The sequence below is a fragment of the Coregonus lavaretus genome (genome assembly GCF_964263955.1).
Source record: "Coregonus lavaretus genome assembly, chromosome: 15".
NCBI lineage: Eukaryota > Metazoa > Chordata > Actinopteri > Salmoniformes > Salmonidae > Coregonus > Coregonus lavaretus.
The window spans coordinates 5,152,653-5,179,289 of NC_140002.1; positions in this window are offsets into that span (position 1 = coordinate 5,152,653).

Here is a 26,637-nt window from a genome sequence, read left to right on the forward strand (position 1 = left end):
AAGCATCTCAAGGTCCTGGAGTGGCCTAGCCAGTCTCCAGACCTGAACCCAATAGAAAATCTTTGGAGGGAGCTGAAAGTCTGTACTGCCCAGCGACAGCCCCGAAACCTGAAGGATCTGGAGAAGGTCTGTATGGAGGAGTGGGCCAAAATCCCTGTTGCAGTGTGTGCAAACCTGGTCAAGACCTACAAGAAACGTATGATCTCTGTAATTGCAAACAAAGTTTCTGTACCAAATATTAAGTTCTGCTTTTCTGATGTATCAAATACTTATGTCATGCAATAAAATGCAAATTAATTACTTATAAATCATACAATGTGATTTTCTGGATTTTTAGATTCCGTTTCTCACAGTTGAAGTGTACCTATGATAAAAATTACAGACCTCTACATGCTTTGTAAGTAGGAAAACCTGCAAAATCAGCAGTGTATCAAATACTTGTTCTCTCCACTGTATACTGAAATCATGTGACAGATCATGTGACACTTAGATTGCACACAGGTGGACTTTATTTACATTTTAGTCATTTAGCAGACGCTCTTATCCAGAGCGACTTACAGTTAGTGCATACATTTTTCATACTGGCCCCCCGTGGGAAACGAACCCACAACCCTGGCGTTGCAAGCGCCATTCTCTACCAACTGAGCTACAGGGGAGTAGCTAATTAGTATTTAACTAATTATGTGACTTCTGAAGGTAATTGGTTGCACCAGATCTTATTTATGGGCTTCATAGCAAAGGGGGTGAATACATATGCACGCACCACTTTTTGGTTATTTATTTTTTTGAATTTTTTGAAACAAGTTACTTTTTTCATTTCACTTCACCAATTTGGACTATTTTGTGTATGTCCATTACATGAAATCCAAATAAAAATCCATTTAAATTACAGGTTGTAATTTAACAAAATAGGAAAAACGCCAAGGCGGATGAATACTTTTGCAAGGCACTGTAATTTCAATCCCCCTGAAAGTAAAATACATTAAGTATATAAGTAAACAAGTAAACAACAACAGTTTCCTCTTCTTTTCGTGCCTGTACTTTAGAACTTGTGCTAGTGTTACTGCAACTGGAAACAAACATAACAATCCTCTTTCTTTCAACACTGTCTGCTGTTCAAATACTAACACCATGAGTCTCCTAGTCTCAACTATAGAGTTAGTCTGTCAGGAGCCTTGTGACTATGCTGTGATCTGCGCAGTACTCCTGTTGTCCCACTAGACACAGGTCAGGCGTGTCCCGGTGGAGCTGGGTCTGAGGGCACAGGAGTAGGTCTGGTGTCTGTAAGAGAAAGTCCATCACCCTCTCCTGGAGCCACTGAATGCCGCTATTCCGCAGACACTTTTTTCCTGTGGTGTTTCAACTTGTGCACTACCACCCACAGCTGTTTAGTCTGAAAACATGGTATTTTCTTTGTCATAGTGCCGGTGGATGTGGTCCTGCTGTCTGCGCATGACTCCACCAGCGTTGGCTGCTTGTGAAGTTGCGGATGTAGACAGTGTCATTGGGTTTTAACTGTCTCTCCCTCGCGTGGTGGTCATGTCTCTCTTTTTGTTTCTCCTGCTTCCGTTCCACTCATGCTATGATGTCCGGCTGCAGTAGATCCAGGTGAGTTTTTAGCTTTCTGCCCATCAGCATTTTAGCTGGAGTCTGTCCTGTTGTTGTTTGTGGCGTGATGCGGTACTGGAACAAGAACTGAGAGCACTTGGTTGCGATGGTTCCCCCATTCATCCTTTTGAGCCCCTCTTTCAGCGTCTGCACAGCCCTTTCGAGGCCGGGTGAATCGGAGCGCTGCGGACATGGTGAATCCCGTTTCTCTGCATGAATTCTTGAAACCAGTTACAGGTGAAGGTTGTCGGATTGTCTAACACTAGAGAGTCAGGCAGACCATGGGTTGCAAACACCTGGCGCAGCTTCTCTATGGTTGTTGTCGCTGTGATGTTGCTCATAATGTGAGCCTCCAGCCACTTGCAGTGACAAGGAACATGTGACCCATAAAAGGGCCTGCAAAGTCTATGTGCAGCCTGGACCATGGGCGGTCAGGCCACTCCCACGGATATAGTGGCGCGGGCGGAGCCATCTTCTGGTTGATCTGGCACACAGAACAGGATTTTACTTTACTTTGTCCTGATCCATTTTAGACCACCAGATATAAGATCTGGCTAAACTTTTCATCCAGGAGGCACTGGGGTGAGCCTCATGAACCTCGTCCATGACTTATGAATGGCCACGGTGTGGGACGACCACTCTGGACCCCCAGAGTATGCAGCAATCTTGCACACTCATATCAGTTTTGCGCTTTGTATTTGGTCCATCATCCTCTATGACAGGAGGCCAACCCTGCATAAGGAATCTTTTCACTTGGGACAGGATAGGATCACAGTCTGTCCGCTGTTTAATCTGTTTGGCATTCACAGGTGAGTTTGACAAACTCTCCATTAGGAAAGTTGTCTCGGGAGGCACCACAGTTGTGGCGGGCATCTCTGGTAGCGGGAGACGGCTGAGAGCATCTGCATTTGCATTGTCCTTCCCCGCTCTGTACACAATGGTGTATTGGTAAGCTGACAGCATGAGAGCCCAGCGCTGTATCCTTGCTGAAGCCATGGGGGGAATACATCTTGAGTCACTGAAAGGCTCACTCCAAAAACCAAGCGGTTGTATTTGAACAAGCCTTTGTGAGTATTGACTGTGACATACTCTTTTGAATCCTCATCCAGGAGGAGCTGTTGGTAGGCGTGGCTCATGTCAAGCTTTGAAAATGTCTTGCCTCCTGCAAGCGTCGCGAACAGGTCCTCCACCAGCGGAAGCGGGTAAACGTCCAGCTTGGAGGCCTTGTTGATGGTGAGTTTGTAGTCCCTGCATATAAGCACAGTGCCGTCACTTTTCATAACGGGAACAATTGGAGCTACCCAGCGGAAGAACTGAATGGGAGTAATGATGTTTGGTTCCTACAGCCCCTCCAACTCATCCTCCACTTCCTTTTTCATGGCTTAGGGCACTGTCCTGGGCTTGAAATAACGAGTATCGGCCTGAGGATCCACGAACAGCTTAACTGCAGTACCATGCAGCGTGCCCAGTTCCTCTCTGCAAATCTCAAGGTACTTTTGAATTACATCCTCAGTCACTTGTCTGTGTTTTATCTCACCCCAGTTCAGATGTATTTTGTTGAGCCAGTCACGCCCTAGTAAACTAGGCCCATTCCCTTTCACCAGCCGTGCTCTCGCTTCCTGGGCTGTTGTGTGCAATGTCCACCTCTAGAACCTCCAGCAATGGTATGGTCTCTCCAGTGTACGTACGCAGTCTGATCCCTGCCGGTGTGATGGTGGGAGCCTGTTTTGAGTCCCAGGTCATTCTGTAGGTCTCCTCACTGATGACAGATGCAGAGGCCCCTGTGTCAACCTCTATTCTCATCTCTTTTCTATCTACCTCCACTGTAGCATAGATAGGCTCCTCACTCACATTAAACATGTTGTGGGCACAATCCTCTTTCTCCTCGTCTGTGCTCTCTAGGTGGTGTGCTGCTGACTGCGACTTCTTTAATTTGAACTTGCCCTGCCCAGTCTGCCCACTCTCTGGCTGGCTCTTAGCACCCCTGCACTTTTTAGCTAAATGTACCTTTTTGTGGCAATTGTGACAGACGGTGTCCCTGAACTTACAGTTGTTTGCATAATGTGTTCCCCCACATCTGAAACTTTCCACTGCTTTTCCCTTTGTCACCTGATGCACTGCACAACTTCCACTGTTGGCCTTTTGAATATCTTTAGCATTGCTAGCTGCCATCTCCATCCCTTGAGATATGTCTAATGCTCTCTTGAAAGTCAGTGTGGCTTCCCTCAGCAAATGGCGCTGTATGCTGTCGTCATTAATTCCACAGACTAATCTGTCATGGAGCATGTCCTCTAACACAGCCCCAAACTCACGATGTTCAGAGAGTAGACGTAATTCAGCAAGAAAGTTGGCAACAGACTGACTTGTTTTCCGAAAATGGCAATTAAACTTGAACCTCTGGATAGTCACTGAAGGCTTTGTATTGTGGTGAGTCTGAAGGAGAGCGACCAGAGCAACAAAAGGAATTGGTCCCGTCCTCCGTGGTGTAGCCAAATTCCTCATTAGCTTGTAAGTTTTAGCCCCACACACACTCAAGAGAATAGAGCACTGTTTAGCCTCATCTGTAATTCCATTTAACAAGAAGAAGTGTCCCAACCTTTCCACATATACCGTCCTCGTTCTCTTCCACTACTCAGTGATAGTCCCAAACATTGCCATTGTAACGCCAACTTGCCCTTGATCCTCATTAGCGATTTACACTTGTTTCTGCTGATTCTCACCGTCGCCGATCCCCTCTGGCGGCTCCTGCTCTCCGTCGCTCATAAAACTAGCTAACTGGCTAACTCACTGTTTCTTAGCTAGCTTGCGCAACGTCTCGTACAAGCTGACCTCAAAGTTTTATCCTCCAAAAGATGTGGTAACTTTACAAGGAATATCCACACGCGTTTCAATGTTCATTGCCTTTACTTGCAAACCACAAAATAAAGGTTTACAGCCATATACAAACAGTAGAAAACGGGAGAGCGATATACCCAACTCGACATGCGGTAGAGTCACGTTAAATGTACCGACTCTGGGTGATGACATCACAGGAAGGTAAAGGTCACGGTCAACACCAATGTCCATAATAGCAATGCTCCCATGAATAGTAATAATACTATACTGCAGTTAAGTACACCACATATTCAGTAGGAATGATTTGTATAGTGTCCACACTATAACACATCTTAAGTGTGGAATGTAAGACAACATATCATGTAGTGAAGCACCAAGTGTTATATTGGCTAAAACGATATGTTCAGGTAGTCTCAGAAATCCTACCCGCTGGCATTTATGATATCTTGAGCATGGGATCCATAGCAACATACAGATAATCTCTGGAAATGCCTCAAGTATCCAGGCAATTCACACGTTTGTACATTGCTTTACACTGGAGGAGTAAATCCCTTCAACTCAGGTAGCACCGATGTTGTAGTCAGTGAGTGTTGAGATATTCTAAATGTAGTGTCAATGATTGTTATTGATGTCTTGTTTCTTATAATCAACCCTCCCTCTGAGATTGTTATGTTACAAACATCTCTTATGAAGCCATATTCAAGCCCTCCCTATATGTATTCCAGAATTAGACATGATAACACAAGGTGCTGCTCAGTCAAACACATCATGTAAGCTTCACAATCATGAATAAGAGGTCCCTTGGATATTGGCTTTAAGAAATATCTGTGATAACTTTATCTGAGATGAGAGTGCCTTCTGCAAACACACCTGTAGTTCACCAAGCCTCATTTGCATGAAAGTAGGCTTCATTTGCCACTGGTTATTTTGAGACACGCTCAGGTTGGAGCTTAGTGGTTTGTGGAAATAAAAAACGTTACCAAGGTGCTTATGAATTTCTGATGTTGACATCTCTAGGCAATAACTCAAGTATTTACTCCTTAGAATACTAGATCATTGGAATAAGATCTAAATTCCTACCTGAAGTCAGATCAAGCTGACGTCTTAGCCATCTCCACATTGGAAAAGAGGAGATGGAATCTAACATTCCTGATACATCGCAAAAAGAAATATGAAGAAGAAAAGGTAAAGAAAAACCCTACTCTCACCCTAACACCTACCCTAACCCCTGCTACCTCTACCCTAACCCCTACTACCTCTACCCTAACCCTACTACCTCTACCCTAACCCCTACCCTAACCCCTACTACCTCTACCCTAACCCCTACTACCTCTACCCTAACCCTACTACCTCTACCCTAACCCCTACCCTAACCCCTACTACCTCTACCCTAACCCTACTACCTCTACCCTAACACCTACCCTAACCCCTACTACCTCTACCCTAACCCCTACTACCTCTACCCTAACCCCTACTACCTCTACCCTAACCCCTACTACCTCTACCCTAACCCCTACCCTAAACCCTACTACCCCTACCCTAACCCCTACTGCCTCTACCCTAACCCCTAATACCTCTACCCTAACCCCTACCCTAACCCCTACTACCCCTACCCTAACCCCTACTACCTCTACCCTAACCCCTACTACCTCTACCCTAACCCCTACCCTAAACCCTACATCCCCTACCCTAACCCCTACTACCCCTACCCTAACCCTACTACCTCTACCCTAACCCCTACTACCTCTACCCTAACCCCTACCCTAACCCCTACTACCTCTACCCTAACCCCTACTACCTCTACCCTAACCCCTACCCTAACCCCTACTACCTCTACCCTAACCCCTACCCTAAACCCTACTACCTCTACCCAAACCCTACCCTAACCCCTACTACCCCTACCCTCACCCTAACATATAACCTAACCCCTACTACCTCTACCCTAACCCCTACTACCTCTACCCTAAACCCTACCCTTACCCCTACTACCTCTACCCTAACCCCTACTACCTCTACCCTAACCCCTACCCTAAACCCTACTACCTCTACCCTAACCCCTACTACCTCTACCCTAACCCCTACTACCTCTACCCTAAACCCTACCCTTACCCCTACTACCTCTACCCTAACCCCTATTACCTCTACCCTAACCCCTACCCTAACCCCTACTACCTCTAACCTTACCCCTACTACCTCTACCCTAACCCCTACTACCTCTACCCTAACCCCTACTACCTCTACCCTAAACCCTACCCTTACCCCTACTACCTCTACCCTAACCCCTACCCTAACCCCTACTACCTCTACCCTAACCCCTACTACCTCTACCCTAACCCCTACCCTAACCCTACTACCTCTACCCTAACCCCTACTACCTCTACCCTAACCCCTACCCTAACCCCTACTACCTCTACCCTAACCACTACCCTTACCCCTACTACCTCTACCCTAACCCCTATTACCTCTACCCTAACCTCTACCCTAACCCCTACTACCTCTACCCTAACCCCTACCCTAACCCCTACTACCTCTACCCTACCCCCTACTACCTCTACCCTAACCCCTACCCTAACCCCTACTACCTCTACCCTAACCCCTACTACCTCTACCCTAACCCCTACTACCTCTATCCTAATCCCTACTACCTCTACCCTGACCCCTACCACCTCTACCCTAACCCCTACCCTAACCCCTACTACCTCTACCCTAACCCCTACTACCTCTACCCTAACCCCTATCCTAACCCCTACTACCTCTACCCTAACCCCTACTACCCCTACCCTAACCCCTACCCTAACCCCTACTACCTCTACCCTAACCCCTACTACCTCTACCCTAACCCCTACTACCTCTACCCCAACCCCTACCCTAACCCCTACTACCTCTACCCTAACCCCTACTACCCCTACCCTAACCCCTACTACCTCTACCCTAACCCCTACTACCTCTACCCTAACCCCTATCCTAACCCCTACTACCTCTACCCTAACCCCTACTACCTCTACCCTAACCCCTACTACCTCTACCCTAACCCCTACTACCGCTATCCTAACCCCTACTACTTCTACCCTAACCCCTACCCTACCCCCTACTACCTCTACCCTAACCCCTACCCTAACCCCTACTACCTCTACCCTAACCCCTACTACCTCTACCCTAACCCCTACCCTAACCCCTACTACCCCTACCCTAACCCCTACTACCTCTACCCTAACCCCTACCCTAACCCCTACTACCCCTACCCTAACCCCTACCCTAACCCCTTCTACCTCTACCCAAACCCCTACTACCTCTACCCTAACCCCTACTACCTCTACCCTAACCCCTACCCTAACCCCTACTACCTCTACCCTAACCCCTACCCTAACCCCTACTACCTCTACCCTAACCCCTACTACCTCTACCCTAACCCATACTACCTCTACCCTAACCCCTACTACCTCTACCCTAACCCCTACCCTAACCCCTACTACCCCTACCCTAACCCCTACCCTCACCCCTACTACCTCTACCCTAACCCCTACTACCTCTACCCTAAACCCTACTACCTCTACCCTAACCCCTACTACCTCTACACTAACCCCTACCCTAACCCCTACTACCTCTACCCTAACCCCTACTACCTCTACCCTAACCCCTACCCTAACCCCTACTACCTCTACCCTAACCCCTACTACCTCTACCCTAACCCCTACTACCCCTATCCTAACCCCTACTACCTCTACCCTAACCCCTACTACCTCTACCCTAACCCCTACCCTAACCCCTACTACCTCTACCCTAACCCCTACTGCCTCTACCCTAACCCCTACTACCTCTACCCTAACCCCTACTACCCCTACCCTAACCCCTACCCTAACCCCTACTACCTCTACCCTAACCCCTACCCTAACCCCTACTACCTCTACCCTAACCCCTACTACCTCTACCCTAACCCCTACCCTAACCCCTACTACCTCTACCCTAAACCCTACCCTTACCCCTACTACCTCTACCCTAAACCCTACCCTTACCCCTACTACCTCTAACCTAACCCCTACTGCCTCTACCCTAACCCCTACCCTAACCCCTACTACCACTACCCTAACCCCTACTACCTCTACTCTAACCCCTACCCTAACCCCTACTACCTCTAACCTTACCCCTACTACCTCTACCCTAACCCCTACTACCTCTACCCTAACCCCTACTACCTCTACCCTAACCCCTACTACCTCTACCTCTACCCTAACCCCTACTACCTCTACCCTAACCCGTACTACCTCTATCCTAACCCCTACTACCTCTACCCTAACCCCTATCCTAACCCCTACTACCCCTACCCTAATCCCTACCCTCACCCCTACTACCTCTACCCTAACCCCTACTACCTCTACCCTAAACCCTACTACCTCTACCGTAACCCCTACCCTAACCCCTACCCTAACCCCTACTACCACTACCTTAACCCCTACTACCCCTACCCTAACCCCTACTACCTCTACCCTAATCCCTACCCTAACCCCTACTACCTCTACCCTAACCCCTACCCTAACCCCTACCCTAACCCCTACTACCACTACCTTAACCCCTACTACCCCTACCCTAACCCCTACTACCTCTACCCTTATCCCTACCCTAACCCCTACTACCACTACCTTAACCCCTACTACCCCTACCCTAACCCCTACTACCTCTACCCCAACCCCTACCCTAACCCCTACTACCTCTATCCTAACCCCTACTACCTCTACCCTAACCCCTACCCTAACCCCTACTACCACTACCTTAACCCCTACTACCTCTACCCTTACCCCTACCCTAACCCCTACTACCTCTATCCTAACCCCTACTACCTCTACCCTAACCCCTACCCTAAACCCTACTACCTCTACCCTAACCCCTACTGCCTCTACCCTAACCCCTACCCTAACCCCTACTACCACTACCTTAACCCCTACTACCTCTACCCTTACCCCTACCCTAACCCCTACTACCTCTATCCTAACCCCTACTACCTCTACCCTAACCCCTACCCTAAACCCTACTACCTCTACCCTAACCCCTACTACCTCTACCCTAACCCATACTACCTCTACCCTAACCCCTACTACCTCTACCCTAACCCCTACTACCTCTACCCTAACCCCTACCCTAACCCCTACTACCTCTACCCTAACCTCTACTACCTCTACCTTAACCCCTACTACCTCTACCCTAACCCCTACCCTAACCCCTACTACCTCTATCCTAACCCCTACCCTAACCCCTACTACCTCTACCCTAACCCCTACCCTAACCCCTACTACCTCTACCCTAACCCCTACCCTAACCCCTACTACCTCTACCCTAACCCCTACCCTAACCCCTACTACCTCTACCCTAACCCCTACCCTAACCCCTACTACCTCTACCCTAACCCCTACCCGAACCCCTTCTACCTCTACCCTAACCCCTACCCTAACCCCTACTACCTTTACCCTAACCCCTACCCTAACCCCTACTACCTCTACCCTAACCCCTACTCCCTCTACCCTAACCCCTACCCTAACCACTACTACCTCCACCCTTACCCCTACCCTAACCCACATCCCTATTAATGTCAATTAGTTTAATTCAGGCTTTCCCTATATTCTAGTACATTGCCATTGTAGAAAGATGTCTGTGAACCTCGCCTTGGTAAATCTGGCCTCAAGTGTTTTGCTTAGTCTCAAGGAGTTCTCTCTGTCTATACTCAGGCCAATTAATGGGCAATGGACAGTCCTACTTATCCAACTGAGTGCTCCTTGAACGTTTGTTAAGGCATTACATTAATTGCTTCTTAAATTTGCTGGCCTCAGTACAGTGACCGCCAATGGTGAGTCACAGTGGAGAACATCCATAGCTATTAGGAGTTCCTCTGCTCAAAAGACTATATGATTTGCTATGGTTTGTGACAGTCTTATTATAGAATTTTCCCATGGTGACTCTGACATGTACTGAGAGCCTGTTGTGGTATTCTTTGCTGATCAACTAGCCTCAACAACATATTTTCAGATTACTGATCAATGTTGCAAATTATAGTCCACCCCTGTCTTATACAGCATCAACCATATTATGTCCCTCATACTGCAGATTTGTCATGGTGGGGCCTTGATCCACAATAATAACAAAATAACACAGGAATGGTCTGGAATCAAGATGATTATTTTGACCTTAAGGTTTGTAAAAAGTATTCTATAGTTGATGTCTCTTCCTAACACTAGGTGAATGGCCCTATACTGTACACTGACTGTACAAAACATTAGGAACACCTGCTCTATCCATGACATAGACTGACAAGGTGAATCCAGGTGAAAGCTAAGATCCCTATTGATGTCACTTGTTAAATCCACTTCAATCAATGTAGATGAAGGGGAGGAGACAGGTTAAATAATAATTTTTAAGCCTCGAGACAATTGAGACATGGATTGTGTATGTGTGCCATTCAGAGGGTAAATGGGCAAGACAAAATATTTAAGTGCCTTTGAATGGGGTATGGTAGTAGGTGCCAGGCGCACACAACGCCATACACGTGATCTGCGTTTGTGAGGCCGGTTGGACGTACTATCAAATTCTCTAAAACGATGTTGGAGGCAGCTTATGGTAGAGAAATTAACATTAAATTATCTGTCAACAGCTATGGTTGACATTCCTGCAGTCAGCATGCCAATTGCATGCTCCTTCAAAACTTGAGACATCTGTGGCATTGTGTTGTGTGACAAAACTGCACATTTTAGAGTGGCTTTTTATTGTCCCCAGCACAAGGTGCACCTGTGTAATGATCATGCTGTTTAATCAGCTTCTTGATATGCCACACCTGTCAGGGTATGGATTATCTTGGCAAAGGAGAAATGCTCACTTATGGTAGAGGAATGGGATGTAAACACATTTGTGCACAACATTTGAGAGAAATAAGCTTTTTGTGCATATATATTTTTATTCAGTAAGAACAAGTCTTTTGATTGGTGTAGTTGATGACAATAACTATTGTTGTAAGACTCATATTGCACTCAGATTTGTAATTGGGGTAAATTGTGACAATGAACCCCTTACCTAACATTCCAAGGTATTGTATGTTATTTAGCCATTCACATAATGATATAACATTTACTTCTTTACATCAAGTTTGCCAGTACAACTAAGAGACAGTAATACCTTTGAAAAATTGTACAAGTCAAATTCATACTTTTGAATGCTAAAAGTATCTTATATAAAATATATGAATTTAATCTACTCAATTTTTGGTCAATATGACATGCCTAAAATATCTAATGTTTTCATCCCCCCCAAAAAATCAATGAATCCACATTTTGACCATTAAAGACAGTGTTACATTTAACCTTACAGCCTGTTACATTATCCCCGCCTACGTGGTCAGTTGTAACATTTCACTTCCCCCACTTTCGGTTGAATTGTAAACGACTGGTATGTCCTAGAAACCTAGTTACAAGTGTGTAATGGTAGCTGAGATATGTATGTTGTTTGTATAAAAATCGTATTAATCTTTCATAAATAAGCAGAAGTATGGAAGTCCAGAGAGGACATATGAAGAAAAAGAAATCCCTTGTTATGTCGAGATCACAACTTATTTATCTCATGATCATGACGTAACAAAAGTTGTTTTGTCGAGATCATGAGATAAACTCTATAAATAGGAGTGGATGCATTGATGATAGATTGACAGTATGGCTGAGGCGGCAGAGCTTACGGTGGATCAGCGCATATCTTTTTATTGATTTCTACTCTAAGGGATGGTAAAGTTGACTCAAGTTTGCCAAAAAGCACCTGGATGATCATCAAGACTCTTGGAAGAACGTTCTATGGACAGATGATTCAAAAGTATAACTTTTTGGATGACATGGCTCCAGTAATGCCTGGCAAAAAACCAAACTCCGCATTCCTCAGTAAGAACATCATACCAAAGGTCAAGCATGGTGGTGGAGGTGTGATGGTTTGGGAATGCTTTGCTGCCTCAGGACCTGGACGACTTGCCTTAATAGAAGGAACCATGAATTCTGCTCTGTATCAGATAATTCTACAAGAGAATGTCAGACCATCCGTCTGTGAGCTGAAGCTGAAGTGCAGCTGGATCATGAAGCAAGACAATGATCCAAAACACACAATCAAGTCTACATGAAAATGGTTAAAAGGCAACACATTTGAAGTTTTGGAATGGCCTAGTCAAAGTCCAGACCTAATCCCAATTGAGATGTTGTGGCAGGACTTGAAACAAGCAGTTCATATTTGAAAACCCACAAATGTCACTGAGTTACAGCAGTTCTGCATGGAAGAGTGGGCCAAAGAGACTGATCAACAACTACAGGAAGCATTTGGTTGGGTTCATTGCAGCTAAAGGTGGCACAACCAGTTATTGAGTGAGTGTAAGGGGGCAATTACTTTTTCACACCGGGGCATTGGGTGTTGCATAACTTAGTTTATGAAATAAATGAAATAAGTATGTAATTGTTGTGTTATTTGTTCTCTCAGGTTCCCTTTATCTAATATTAGGTTTTGGTTGAACATTCAATATCAAAAATATGCAAAAGTAGAGAAAATTTGAAAGGGGGCAAATACTTTTTCACGGCATTGTATGTGTATAATTGTAAGGGACACTTAATCTTTTATGGGTAATATTTACATTTGCAGAGTGGGTGAGCTCCATTCCTAACAGGTTGATTAGATTACATTTCAACCCCAGAGCTTGATTGGATTCAATAGTAGCCTCAGAGTCTGATAAATCAGGATTCTGCCTTGTAGTCTGTTTCATGGGTAAAGCTCCTTGCAGGCAGATTAGCAGTCAGTGCATTATGTATATGATCAAGACTGGGTGCGTTCTATTCCTGGCTGGCTGATCAGATTCAAAGCAGCCTCAGGGGCTGATAAGTAAGCATGCTGCCTTGTAGGCTGTCAGCAAGGAGCCTTTCATATGAAACTCTTTTTCAAATGGACAGGTCCATTAAATCCTGGTCTATTTGCATTTTATTTTTTTATTTTTGTATTTCTTTATTTTATCCCTTTTTCTCTCCAATTTCGTGGTATCCAATTGGTAGTTACAGCCTTGTCCCATCACTGCAACTCCCGTACGGACACGGGAGAGGCGAAGGTCGAGAGCCGTGCGTCCTCCGAAAGAAAACCCAACCGAGCCGCACTGCTTCTTGACACAATGCCTACTTAATCCGGAAGCCAGCCTCACCAATGTGTCGGAGGAAACACCGTACACCTGGCGACCGTGTCAGCATGCACTGCGTCCACCCCGCCAGAGGAGTCGCGCGATGGGACAAGAACATCCTTGCCGGCCAAATCCTAACCTGGACGACGCTGGAACAATTGTGCGCCGCCCCATGGGTCTCCCGGTCACGGCCGGCTCCAACAGAGCCTGGACTCCAACCAGGATCTCTAGTGGCACAGCTAGCACTGCCTTAGACCACTGCGCCACTCGATAGGCCCAGGTCTCTTTGCTTTGTTTGTGTGAAACAATTGATTGCTCATATAATTTTTTACATTTTAGTCATTTAGCAGACACTCTTATCCAGAGCAACTTACAGTAGTGAGTGCATACATTTTCATACTGGTCCCCCGAGGGAATCGAACCCACAACCCTAGCGTTGCAATTACCATGCTCTACCAACTGAGCCACATGGGACAATAACTTGCAAAATGTGAATAAACTATTTTAACAAGTCCACTTAAAAAATAACCGGGCCTCCCAAGTGGCGCCGCGGTCTAAGGCACTGCATTGCAGTGGTTGTGGCGTCGCTACAGACCTGGGTTCAATCCCAGGCTGTATCACAACCGGCAGTGACCGGGAGTCCCATAGGGCGGTGCACAATTGGCCCAGCGTTGTCTGGGTCATCCTCTCTCTTTTTCTGTCTCTTTCTACAGACACAAATCACCCAGCCATGTAGGAAAATATAACAAGAATGAATTACTAGCAGAAATGAGCTAACCTTTGGTACTCGCTTGATTGATTTTCCCCTGTGCCTCAAATTGATGTAGTGAAGGATCCTTTTCCTGGAGATGTTTATGTGTTGATATTTTGATGTTGTTGCTATTTTTAACTTACCCTTAAACAGGACCTTGGTATTTGATGTCTTAACTTGTTATTGTAAGATAAAAATGTTCCTTTCCTTTTTGGCCGTCATGTCTTTCTCATCACAAAGAGGTCACTTCAATTCAGCATGAAAGAACGATGCGCTTCATGTTCATTTATTTTCTCACAACTGACAGTGATCAAAGGCAGGCAGGCAGAACTGACTATTGCACAAACTGAAACTAAACATGGTAAACTATAGAGTAGAGCTTTTTAGGGGGATTGGAATTGACGTCTCTGTTCTCCTTGCAGAACACATTATTCTGGCTTTTTGTGTAAACTTAACCCTCTGTCAAAATTTGATACCCCTTCTTTTTCTAACTCTTTTATTCGACTGATGGACAGGAGCTAAGTACAGTTTGCACTGGCTTTGCAGCAACCTTTGTTGCATGGAGTGTACTTAAAATCTACAAAGCAACTAATTTAGAACTAAAAGAGCCCTTAACAACTAAGGTTATCTGAATAACCCTGACCAGAAGTTGAACCCCAGGCAAATCAGTATTTCCTTCATTCTGTATCCCTTTATATAATTTCTAATCATTACCAAATCAACAGAACTGAAAAGAGCAGTTTCTCTCGGCCAAATACAAAACAAATCCCAGCTTTCACTCTAGAGTCTGTCAGACTGATTTAGCTTTATACATACAGTATCATTATCATGTTCATAATGGGTATATATAATAATTCCCTGTCTGATGATGGTGGTGTGGCTGGTGACAAACAGCTGAGTGTCTTACAGCCACAGTCTCCCTCCAGAGGCCCTCTCCTCCCTTTCCACCTACCAGTCTCCCTCCAGAGGCCCTCTCCTCCCTCTCCACCTACCAGTCTCCCTCCAGAGGCCCTCTCCTCCCTTTCCACCTACCAGTCTCTCTGTTCCTCTCCTCCCTCTCCACCTACCAGTCTCTCTGTTCCTCTCCTCCCTCTCCACCTACCCGTCTCTCTGTTCCTCTACTCCCTTTCCACCTACCAGTCTCTCTGTTCCTCTCCTCCCTCTCCACCTACCAGTCTCTCTGTTCCTCTCCTCCCTTTCCACCTACCCGTCTCTTTGTTCCTCTCCTCCCTCTCCACCTACCAGTCTCTCTGTTCCTCTCCTCCATTTCCACCTACCAGTCTCTCTGTTCCTCTCCTCCCTCCCCACCTACCAGACTCTCTGTTCCTCTCCTCCCTTTCCACCTACCAGTCTCTCTGTTCCTCTCCTCCCTCTCCACCTACCAGTCTCTCTGTTCCTCTCCTCCCTTTCCACCTATCAGTCTCTCTGTTCCTCTACTCCCTCTCCACCTACCAGTCTCTCTGTTCCTCTACTCCCTCTCCAAATACCAGTCTCTCTGTTCCTCTACTCCCTCTCCACCTACCAGTCTCTCTGTTCCTCTCCTCCCTTTCCACCTACCAGTCTCTCTGTTCCTCTCCTCCCTCTCCACCTACCAGTCTCTCTGTTCCTCTCCTCCCTCTCCACCTACCCGTCTCTCTGTTCCTCTACTCCCTTTCCACCTACCTGTCTCTCTGTTCCTCTCCTCCCTCTCCACCTACCAGTCTCTCTGTTCCTCTCCTCCCTTTCCACCTACCCGTCTCTTTGTTCCTCTCCTCCCTCTCCACCTACCAGTCTCTCTGTTCCTCTCCTCCATTTCCACCTACCAGTCTCTCTGTTCCTCTCCTCCCTCTCCACCTACCCGTCTCTCTGTTCCTCTACTCCCTTTCCACCTACCTGTCTCTCTGTTCCTCTCCTCCCTCTCCACCTACCAGTCTCTCTGTTCCTCTCCTCCCTTTCCACCTACCCGTCTCTTTGTTCCTCTCCTCCCTCTCCACCTACCAGTCTCTCTGTTCCTCTCCTCCATTTCCACCTACCAGTCTCTCTGTTCCTCTCCTCCCTCCCCACCTATCAGTCTCTCTCTTCCTCTACTCCCTCTCCACCTACCAGTCTCTCTGTTCCTCTCCTCCCTTTCCACCTACCAGTCTCTCTGTTCGTCTCCTCCATTTCCACCTACCAGTCTCTCTGTTCCTCTCCTCCCTTTCCACCTACCAGTCTCTCTGTTCCTCTCCTCCCTCTCCACCTACCAGTCTCTCTGTTCCTCTCCTCCCTTTCCACCTATCAGTCTCTCTGTTCCTCTACTCCCTCTCCACCTACCAGTCTCTCTGTTCCTCTACTCCCTCTCCACCTACCAGTCTCTCTGTTCCTCTACTCCCTCTCCACCTACCAGTCTCTCTGTTCCTCTACTCCCTCTCCACCTACCAGTCTCTCTGTTCCTCTACTTCCTCTCCACCTACCAGTCTCTCTGTTCCTCTACTCCCTCTCCACCTACCAGTCTCTCTGTCCCTCTTCAGCTGCTCCACTCCAAAACACCTTAATTAAGCCTTTCATCTCCACCGAAGTCACATTATTCTGTTCCCCCACCTGAGCACAGCCCACAAATTAGTTGAGCCACAGTACAGAAAGTCTAACTAACTTTTTATCTTCCTACCCAGTAAGTTCTCTGATATAGAGAGAAATATGAGGAGGCCAAGGGAGATTAATTAAGGTCACAGTGGGGAGCGGAGACTTTCTCCCCCCTCTGTCCATGAGCTGTCTGTCCCTTTAGCTATTAGTTGTTACATCATTTTGGCTCTGTCCCACAAGGACTAAAGTGACCAGAGGCTTGGCTCTCTCCTCTAGTTACTATCTAGCAGGCAGGAGTCTGTACTGGCACACTGTCTGACATGTTCACAGTGCCCGCACCATTCCCAGCCACAAATGCTGCTTCATAATTAGTATCGCGCTTACATATTAACTGTTGTCGAATAAAATCACTTTTCATGACATACCCTAAAACCAAGATGGCGTGTACCAAGTTCTGTGCCGATTCCTTGCCGATCAGCAAGGGGCCATTGTGTATCAGAGTGCTGATTTCAAGATCAGTTTAGCCTTTTACTTCATGCCTGACACATATTGCCTCAGACTTTTCACTTGCTTACTGCAGAGACAGAGGTTCACCTTGCTCAGAATAATTGGCTTGTTCCAGTACGTTAGGATATGTACCATGCTGAAGCTGTTTCAGAGTTGCTCTGATTGCTCTAATTAGCCAGTGTAGTGCTGACCCCGTGGTAGTGGGGTCACATCCTAATTCCCCCAGTCAAACACTTAAGAAAGAGAACAGATTACCTTGAACTATATGTTGTCTAGTAAGAGACGCTAATTAGGGTTACTGTTCACCATCTCACACTTTAAACACCTGCTACTGTATGAGGTTATGTTGTGTGGGAAATTGGCCCTGGCTGCACCTGCAGTGGCAAATGGTGAATCTCTGGTTGGCCTGCTTGCTCAGCCCTTACAAAAAAAGATTGCAGTAAAAGTGCAGTAACTGCAGTCGACTGTGGTATTTTTGGACGCAGTGTACTGCACTCTAACTGCAGTTATACTGCAGTGTACTGCACTTCACATGTTATGGTGTAGCAAACCATAACATGTGATCTGTTCCTAATCACCCATTGGCCCACAATTCAAGTAATAACTTTCAGTATAAAAGCCATTATTCCGCATAGCTGTTAATCAAATCACGACCTTGATCATCAAGTTTTACTTTTTCACCTGTCAATGTTTCTAGCCTCATAAGTTACCGGAGTGTTTTCTTGGACTAAAAACATTCCATGGCAACAATAAAACAATCAGTGAAATGCATTCAGCAAGTATCGCTGTCCATAAAGTGGCCAATTCTGCCTAAATTGCGGTGAAGATGTAATGGTCTAGCAGGTTTCAGTGGAGATTAGGTTAATGGGATATGCTTGGGAGAGCAGGGTATTGCTCAGGAAGGTGTGGGGCCATTAAGTGCTGTGAATTACATACCTCTATATACAGTGACTTGCAAAAGTATTCATCCCCCTTGCCGTTTTTCCTATTTTGTTGCATTACAACCTGTAATTTAAATGGATTTTTATTTGGATTTCATGTAATGGACATACACAAAATAGTCCAAATTGGTGAAAAATTCTAAAAAATTAATTACAGAAAAATGGTGCATGCATATGTATTCACTCCCTTTGCTATGAAGCCCCTAAATAAGATCTGGTGCAACCAATTACCTTCAGAAGTCACATAATTAGTTAAATAAAGTCCACCTGTGTGAAGTGTCACATGATCTGTCACATGATCTCAGTATATATACACCTGTTCTGAAAGGCCCCAGAGTCTGCAACACCACTAAGCAAGGGGCACCACCAAGCAAGCAGCACCATGAAGACCAAGGAGCTCTCCAAACAGGTCAGGGACAATGTTGTGGAGAAGTACAGCCATCTTTGCAGCAATTACAGCTGCAAGTCTCTTGGGGTATGTCTCTATAAGCTTGGCACATCTAGCCACTGGGATTTTTGCCCATTCTTCAAGGCAAAACTGCTCCAGCTCCTTCAAGTTGGATGGGTTCCGCTAGTGTACAGCAATCTTTAAGTCATACCACAGATTCTCAATTGGATTGAGATCTGGGCTTTGACTAGGCCATTCCAAGACATTTAAATGTTTCCCCTTAAACCACTCGAGTGTTGCTTTAGCAGTATGCTTAGGGTCATTGTCCTGCTGGAAGGTGAACCTCTGTCCCAGTCTCAAATCTCTGGAAGACTGAAACAGGTTTCCCTCAAGAATGTCCCTGTATTTAGCGCCATCCATCATTCCTTCCATTCTGACAAGTTTCCCAGTCCCTGCCGATGGAAAAACATCCCCACAGTATGATGCTGCCACCACCATGCTTCACTGTGGGGATGGTGCTCTCAGGGTGATGAGAGGTGTTGGGTTTGCGCCAGACATAGCGTTTTCCTTGATGGCCAAAAAGCTCAATTTTAGTCTAATCTGACCAGAGTACCTTATTCCATATGTTTGGGGAGTCTCCCACATGCCTTTTGCCGAACACCAAATGTATTTGCTTATTGTTTTCTTTAAGCAATGGATTTTTTCTGGCCACTCTTCCGTAAAGCCCAGTTCTGTGGAGTGTACGGCTTAAAGTGGTCCTATGGACAGATACGATACTCCAATCTCCGCTGTGGAGCTTTGCAGCTCCTTCAGGATTATCTTTGGTCTCTTTGTTGCCTCTCTGATTAATGCCCTCCTTGCCTGGTCCGTGAGTTTTGGTGGGTGGCCCTCTCTTGGCAGGTTTGTTGTGGTGCCATATTCTTTCAAAAAAATGTATAACGGATTTAATGGTGCTCCGTGGGATGTTCAAAGTTTCTGATATTTTTTTATAACCCAACCCTGATCTGTACTTCGCTACAACTTTGTCCCTGACCTGTTTGGAGAGCTCCTTGGTCTTCATGGTGCCGCTTGCTTGGTGGTGCCCCTTACTTAGTGGTGTTGCAGACTCTGGGGTCTTTCAGAACAGGTGTATATATACTGAGATCATGTGACAGATCATGTGACACTTAAATTGCACACAGGTGGACTTTATTTAACTAATTATGTGACTTCTGAAGGTAATTGGTTGCACCAGATCTTATTTAGGGGCTTCATAGCAAAGGGGGTGAATACATATGCACGCACCACTTTTCCGTAATTTATTTTTTTGAATTATTTTAAACAAGTTATTTTTTTCATTTCACTTCATCAATTTGGACTATTTTGTGTATGTCCATTACATGAAGTCCAAATTTAAAATCCATGTTGTAATTTAACAAAATAGGAAAAACGCCAAGGGGGATGAATACTTTTGCAAGGCACTGTATCCATACTGAATATCAATGATAGGTGACTGACTAGGTTCAGAATAGAATGTAGTCCAATCTCTTACACAGGGATACAGTTGTTCATGTGCAGTAGCAAGGCAAAGTGGTTATTTGTCCAAAGTTCAGTATTATATAAAACTTGTTCAGTTCAGTTTCAAGTTCTTCTGTGGGGGTTTAAAGTCCCAGTCAGTACACATTGCACTAATTTTCAATTAATTAATGATACCCCTTGATTTATAAATACCTTCATCAGATTAGTGATATATGCATGTAAAAATGGCACTGTTTACAATTTTGTTGGTACCCCCCTTTTTGATGGTATGCATATCTAACCTTTTAATGTTTCTGAGGCCATGATTTCTAATCACATTTAATGCTAGTCATTATTTCCAGGCAGGGAGGGAAGATTCACGCAGCATCAAAACATTATGCATGACATTACTGCATCAGTGCCTGGTCTCATCATCATATCCATTCTGCTATGTTTTCTCCTGCTCCGTTATATAACCAACCCTTATATAACTAAGTCCTCATGGCCCTCCCGGAGCTCCTTCCATCCTCCTTCTCCAGGGGGCAGTGTCGTCTCATGTCTCACTTTGAACGTGTTGAGAAGAATCTAACTACGGAGAGAGGGGGATATTTTTAAAAGGCAAATAAATAACAAATCCCTCCTGTGAGAAACGTTGACACCATTAAAGCCAGTCTGGAGATGAGACATGTCTGTGTAATGAAGTGAGTACGGTAATTAGATGGTGGGCTAGCTTGGGAAGTCCTCATGCTTCAGAGCTTGATAGCACTGTTCGAAAAATCAAGGTGGATTAACACTACTTTTGTATATAAATAACCCTGCCATCTATGAATGCTAAATATACAGCCCATTCCGACACACAGTGCTTAATTAAATGCATTTCCACCCCCTCCACCCCTCTCTCCTCTGTCTCCCAGGAGACGAGGCCCTTGATCAAACCGGAAAGCATTTTTCTCAATGTCATGCTGGCAGTTGATATGAATTCTGTAACTTTTTAAATGCATGCATTCCCAACACATAATACGTCAAGAATGTTCTCAAAATGTATTTTCATTGGAATCAGATGCATACTGTAAAAACAGCAGCAAGTATAATATATATATATTTTTTAAAACATTGTGAACATACAGGGGGATGCTGATGCAAAGTCTGTGTGGGTCTATGCACGGCTATAGTACCTAATGATCACGTCATCACTCAGCTGCTGCTGTGTCCAGAGTCGAAATAGGAGGTTTACATAAAGCCAGCGTAACAATATCATCTGATGACCATCTGTAGTTTGGTATCGGAAGTTTCAGACACAATGTCCTTCAATATAACACTTTTCAGTAAAATAAAGTATTGTACTTGTTCTCCCTGTCTGTAGTGTGACCAGTCTACAATAAAGCCAGAGAGGAAGAGGAGAAGCGAGAGGGTCCACTCCCGTCAAAATCTGTTCATGCGGGAATACAGCGATAAGCAGAGCGATAAGCAGAACGCCTGCCTTCCCGCCTTTGGGCCAACAACTCCCATTGTTAGGGCAGAGACAAGAACATCTCACCATTATATACAGCAGTAGTCACCAACTGGTCAATCGCGATCGACTGGTCGATCTTCAAGGCATTCCTAGTCGATCACCAAACATTTCTGTTGAAAAGCCAACGATAAAGCCTTGCGCTCCTATGTTTTGTCTTGGGCTGTTGGCGGTAAGTGCACTTGATTCAGAAGCCCTGTTGCCGGGTAGACAGTGTTCCCATTTTGAACCATTTCATTTGTCTGAAGGGACAAACTCTGCCTTCCCGGCGGACCAGGAGAGCTGTGGCTAAATCAAGTGTGCCTACAGCGCTGGCGAATCAGATAGCTCCAATCACCATGCCTACTGCTTCCACGACCCCACAGCAAAGTTTGACACTTGCCTACGTGACATTTCATCACTTTTAAACCTCTTTTAAAACCATGACCAGAGAGAGACTGTCAAAGAATACAACAAACAGCTGCTGTTTTTATGAGCGAGTTCATGTTTTTATTCAGCACTGCCAACACTGTTTTTATTCAACAATTTTACAAAACATAAAACTCGCCTCTCCCTACTTCCACTCGCGCTGCAGCTGCAATGAATGAGTGGCCAAGTGTATCGATAGCCATGAGTTTTTATCATTATTAGCAGATCGTGGTGTCTATTTTAATATCGATACATTTGGCACTTTCTCTGGTCATAGGAACAACATCAATTTGTGCATAAGGTTTTCACTCAAAATCTCACGATACATGGCACAATTCATTCTTTCCTTTACACGGATCAGTCGTCCTGGTCCCTTTGCAGAAAAACAGCCCCAAAGCATGATGTTTCCACCCCCATGCTTCACAGTAGGTATGGTGTTCTTTGGATGCAACTGAGCATTCTTTGTCCTCCAAACACGACGAGTTTAGTTTTTACCAAAAAGTTCTATTTTGGTTTCATCTGACCATATGACATTCTCCCAATCCTCTTCTGGATCATCCAAATGCACTCTAGCAAACTTCAGACGGGCCTGGACATGTACTGGCTTAAGCAGGGGGACACGTCTGGCACTGCAGGATTTGAGTCCCTGGCGGCGTAGTGTGTTACTGATGGTAGGCTTTGTTACTTTGGTCCCAGCTCTCTGCAGGTCATTCACTAGGACCCCCGTGTGGTTCTGGGATTTTTGCTCACCGTTCTTGTGATCATTTTGACCCCACGGGGTGAGATCTTGCGTGGAGCCCCAGATCGAGGGAGATTATCAGTGGTCTTGTATGTCTTCCATTTCCTAATAATTGCTCCCACAGTTGATTTCTTCAAACCAAGCTGCTCACCTATTGCAGATTCAGTCTTCCCAGCCTGGTGCAGGTCTACAATTTTGTTTCTGGTGTCCTTTGACAGCTCTTTGGTCTTGGCCATAGTGGAGTTTGGAGTGTGACTGTTTGAGGTTGTGGACAGGTGTGTTTTATACTGATAACAAGTTCAAACAGGTGCCATTAATACAGGTAACGAGTGGAGGACAGAAGAGCCTCTTAAAGAAGAAGTTACAGGTCTGTGAGAGCCAGAAATCTTGCTTGTTTGTAGGTGACCAAATACTTATTTTCCACCATAATTTGATAATAAATTCATAAAAAATCCTACAATGTCATTTTCTGGATTTTTCTTTCTCAATTTGTCTGTCATAGTTGACGTGTACCTGTGATGAAAATTACAGGCCTCTCTCATCTTTTTAAGTGGGAGAACATGCACAATTGGTGGCTGACTAAATACTTTTTTCCCCCACTGTATCTGTTACACAAAATCCATGTGTATGTGTGTATAGTGCGTAAGTTATCGTGTGTTTTTATGCATGTGTCTATGTTGCTTCACAGTCCCCGCTGTTCCATAAGGTGCATTTTTATCTGTTTTTTCAATCTAATTTTACTGCTGGCATGAGTTACTTGATGTGGAATAGAGTCCCATGTAGTCATGGCTCTATATAGTACTGTGCGCCTCCCATAGTCTGTTCTTGACTTGGGGACTGTGAAGAGACCTCTGGTGGGCCAGTATGAAAAATGTATGCACTCACTAACTGTAAGTCGCTCTGGATAAGAGTTCCATGTAGTCATGGCTCTATGTAGTACTGTGCGCCTCCCATAGTCTGTTCTTGACTTAGTTTAAATATAGTTTAAATACAAGCTTAAACTATGTATTTAGATTGTAGTTAGGTATTGTAGGTAGTTATCGTGGGTTGTTGTATGTAATTATTGTAGGTTAGTATTGTATTCGGCTGAGCCCGGTGAAGCACGAAGCTAGCTAGCTAACCCACTACCTGGACTAGCTGGCGGGTAGCTACTGGCAACTATTAGCAACGGTATAGTTGTTTCACGCCTGAGAGTGCCTGTAATTACGCCAGCTGGCAGCCTACAATAATTACATACAATAATGCCTACCATTCAGCTGTTTTCTAACCTCACTGTCTGAACCGTTAATGTTAGGTAGTAAGTGGCTACTGTGCTTGAAATTTAGCTAGCTTGTTGCTACCTGGATAGCTACTAGTAAACAATAGCTGGAACGACCTAGCGAACAGACGCTAACTGGCTGAGTCAATTCAGTGGTTAGTTTTGTACTTGGCTAGCTAACAGTAGCTGCTAGGGGTAAGTTATAACCTACATTTGTGTTTTGTTTTTACATATTGGTAGCCAGAGTCGTTCAAGGAATTCGGGACATGGGTGACTAGTTAACGTTAGCTTGGCTCTCTCTGTGTGTTCGTGCCGTGAAAGGAGGGTTTTCTTCTTTGTCTGAAAGCAATGGCTAGCTAGTATGCTAACTATTCTAGCTAACTAACTGGCTGAATAAGTTGACGACGGACTCGCTCAAGCTGTCGGGACTAACCCACAACGTTAGACACGGACACGAATGATCTGCTTGGCGTGTTGACACACTGGTGGTTTGTTGTGGCCGAGTATTGGTGCTAAACCGTGTTGTTGGAGTCCGGCATGCTAGCTGGCTGTGGCGTCTTATGACTAGGTGCCCTGGACAATTTTCATGGAAGAATACTGTACCAAGTTAGCTAGCTGAATAAACTAAGTTAGTCTATTCCTAGAAAACATTGAACCGCTGTAGTTTACAACAATTATAGTTTCTGAGGTGGAAGTTGGGAGAGTTATATTTGGGTGTTGTGGTGAGGGAGGCCCCGCTCTCTCCTTTCCCAGATGTTTAGTTCATTTCATTCCGATCTCCTTTGCATTATTGTAGCCATTTTCTGTAGCCTGTCAACTATGCCTCTGTCTATCCCTGTTCTCTCCTCTCTGCACAGGCTATACAAACGCTTCACACCGCGTGGCGCTGCCTCTCTAACCTGGTGGTCCCTGCACGCACCACCCACGTGGAGTTCCAGGTCTCAGGCAGCCTCTGGAACTGCCGTTCTGCTGCCAACAAGGCAGAGTTCATCTCAGCCTATGCTACTCTCCAGTCCCTCGACTTCTTGGCGCTGACGGAAACATGGATTACCACTGAAAACACTGCTACTCCTACTGCTCTCTCCTCGTCTGACCATGTGTTCTCGCATACCCCGGGAGCATCTGGTCAGCGGGGTGGTGGCACAGGAATCCTCATCTCTCCTAGGTGGACATTCTCTATTTTTCCCCTGACCCATCTGTCTATCTCCTCATTTGAATTCCATGCTGTCACAGTCACTAGCCCATTTAAGCTTAACATCCTTGTCATTTATCGCCCTCCAGGTTCCCTTGGAGAGTTCATCAATGAGCTTGACGCCTTGATAAGTTCCTTTCCTGAGGATGGCTCACCCCTCACAGTTCTAGGGGACTTCAACCTCCCTACGTCTACCTTTGACTCATTTCTCTCTGCCTCCTTCTTTCCACTCCTCTCCTCTTTTGACCTCACCCTCTCACCGTCCCCCCCTACTCACAAGGCAGGCAATACGCTTGACCTCATCTTTACTAGATGCTGTTCTTCTACTAATCTCACTGCAACTCCCCTCCATGTCTCCGACCACTACTTTGTATCCTTTTCTCTCTCGCTCTCCTCCAACACTACTCAATGCGCCGTCGCAACCTTCGCTCTCTCTCTCCCGCTTCTCTCTCCTCTTCCATCCTATCATCTCTTCCCTCTGCTCAATCCTTCTCCCTCCAATCTCCTGATTCTGCCTCCTCAACCCTCCTCTCCTCCCTTTCTGCATCCTTTGACTCTCTATGTCCCCTATCCTCCCGGCCAGCTCAGTCCTCCCCTCCAGCTCCGTGGCTTGATGACTCATTGCGAGCTCACAGAACAGGGCTCCGGGCAGCCGAGCGGAAATGGAGGAAAACTAGACTCCCTGCGGACCTGGCATCTTTTCACTCCCTCCTCTCTACATTTTCTTCATCTGTTTCTGCTGCTAAGGCCACTTTCTACCACTCTAAATTCCAAGCATCTGCCTCTAACCCTAGGAAGCTCTTTGCCACCTTCTCCTCCCTGCTGAATCCCCCCCCCCCCCTCCCTCTCTGTGGATGACTTCGTCAACCATTTTGAAAAGAAGGTTGACGACATCCGATCCTCTTTTGTTAAGTCAAATGACACTGCTGGTCCTGCTCACACTGCCCTACCCTATGCTTTGACTTGTGACTTGCGACTTGTGACGGACGGCCGCCCAACAACCTGCCCGCTTGACCCTATCCCCTCCTCTCTTCTCCAGACCATCTCCGGTGACCTTCTCCCTTACCTCACCTCGCTCATCAACTCATCCTTGACCGCTGGCTATGTCCCTTCCGTCTTCAAGAGAGCGAGAGTTGCACCCCTTCTCAAAAAACCAAAACTCGATCCCTCTGATGTCAACAACTACAGACCAGTATCCCTTCTTTCTTTTCTCTCCAAAACTCTTGAGCGTGCCATCTTTAGCCAACTCTCTTGCTATATCTCTCAGAATGACCTTCTTGATCCAAACCAGTC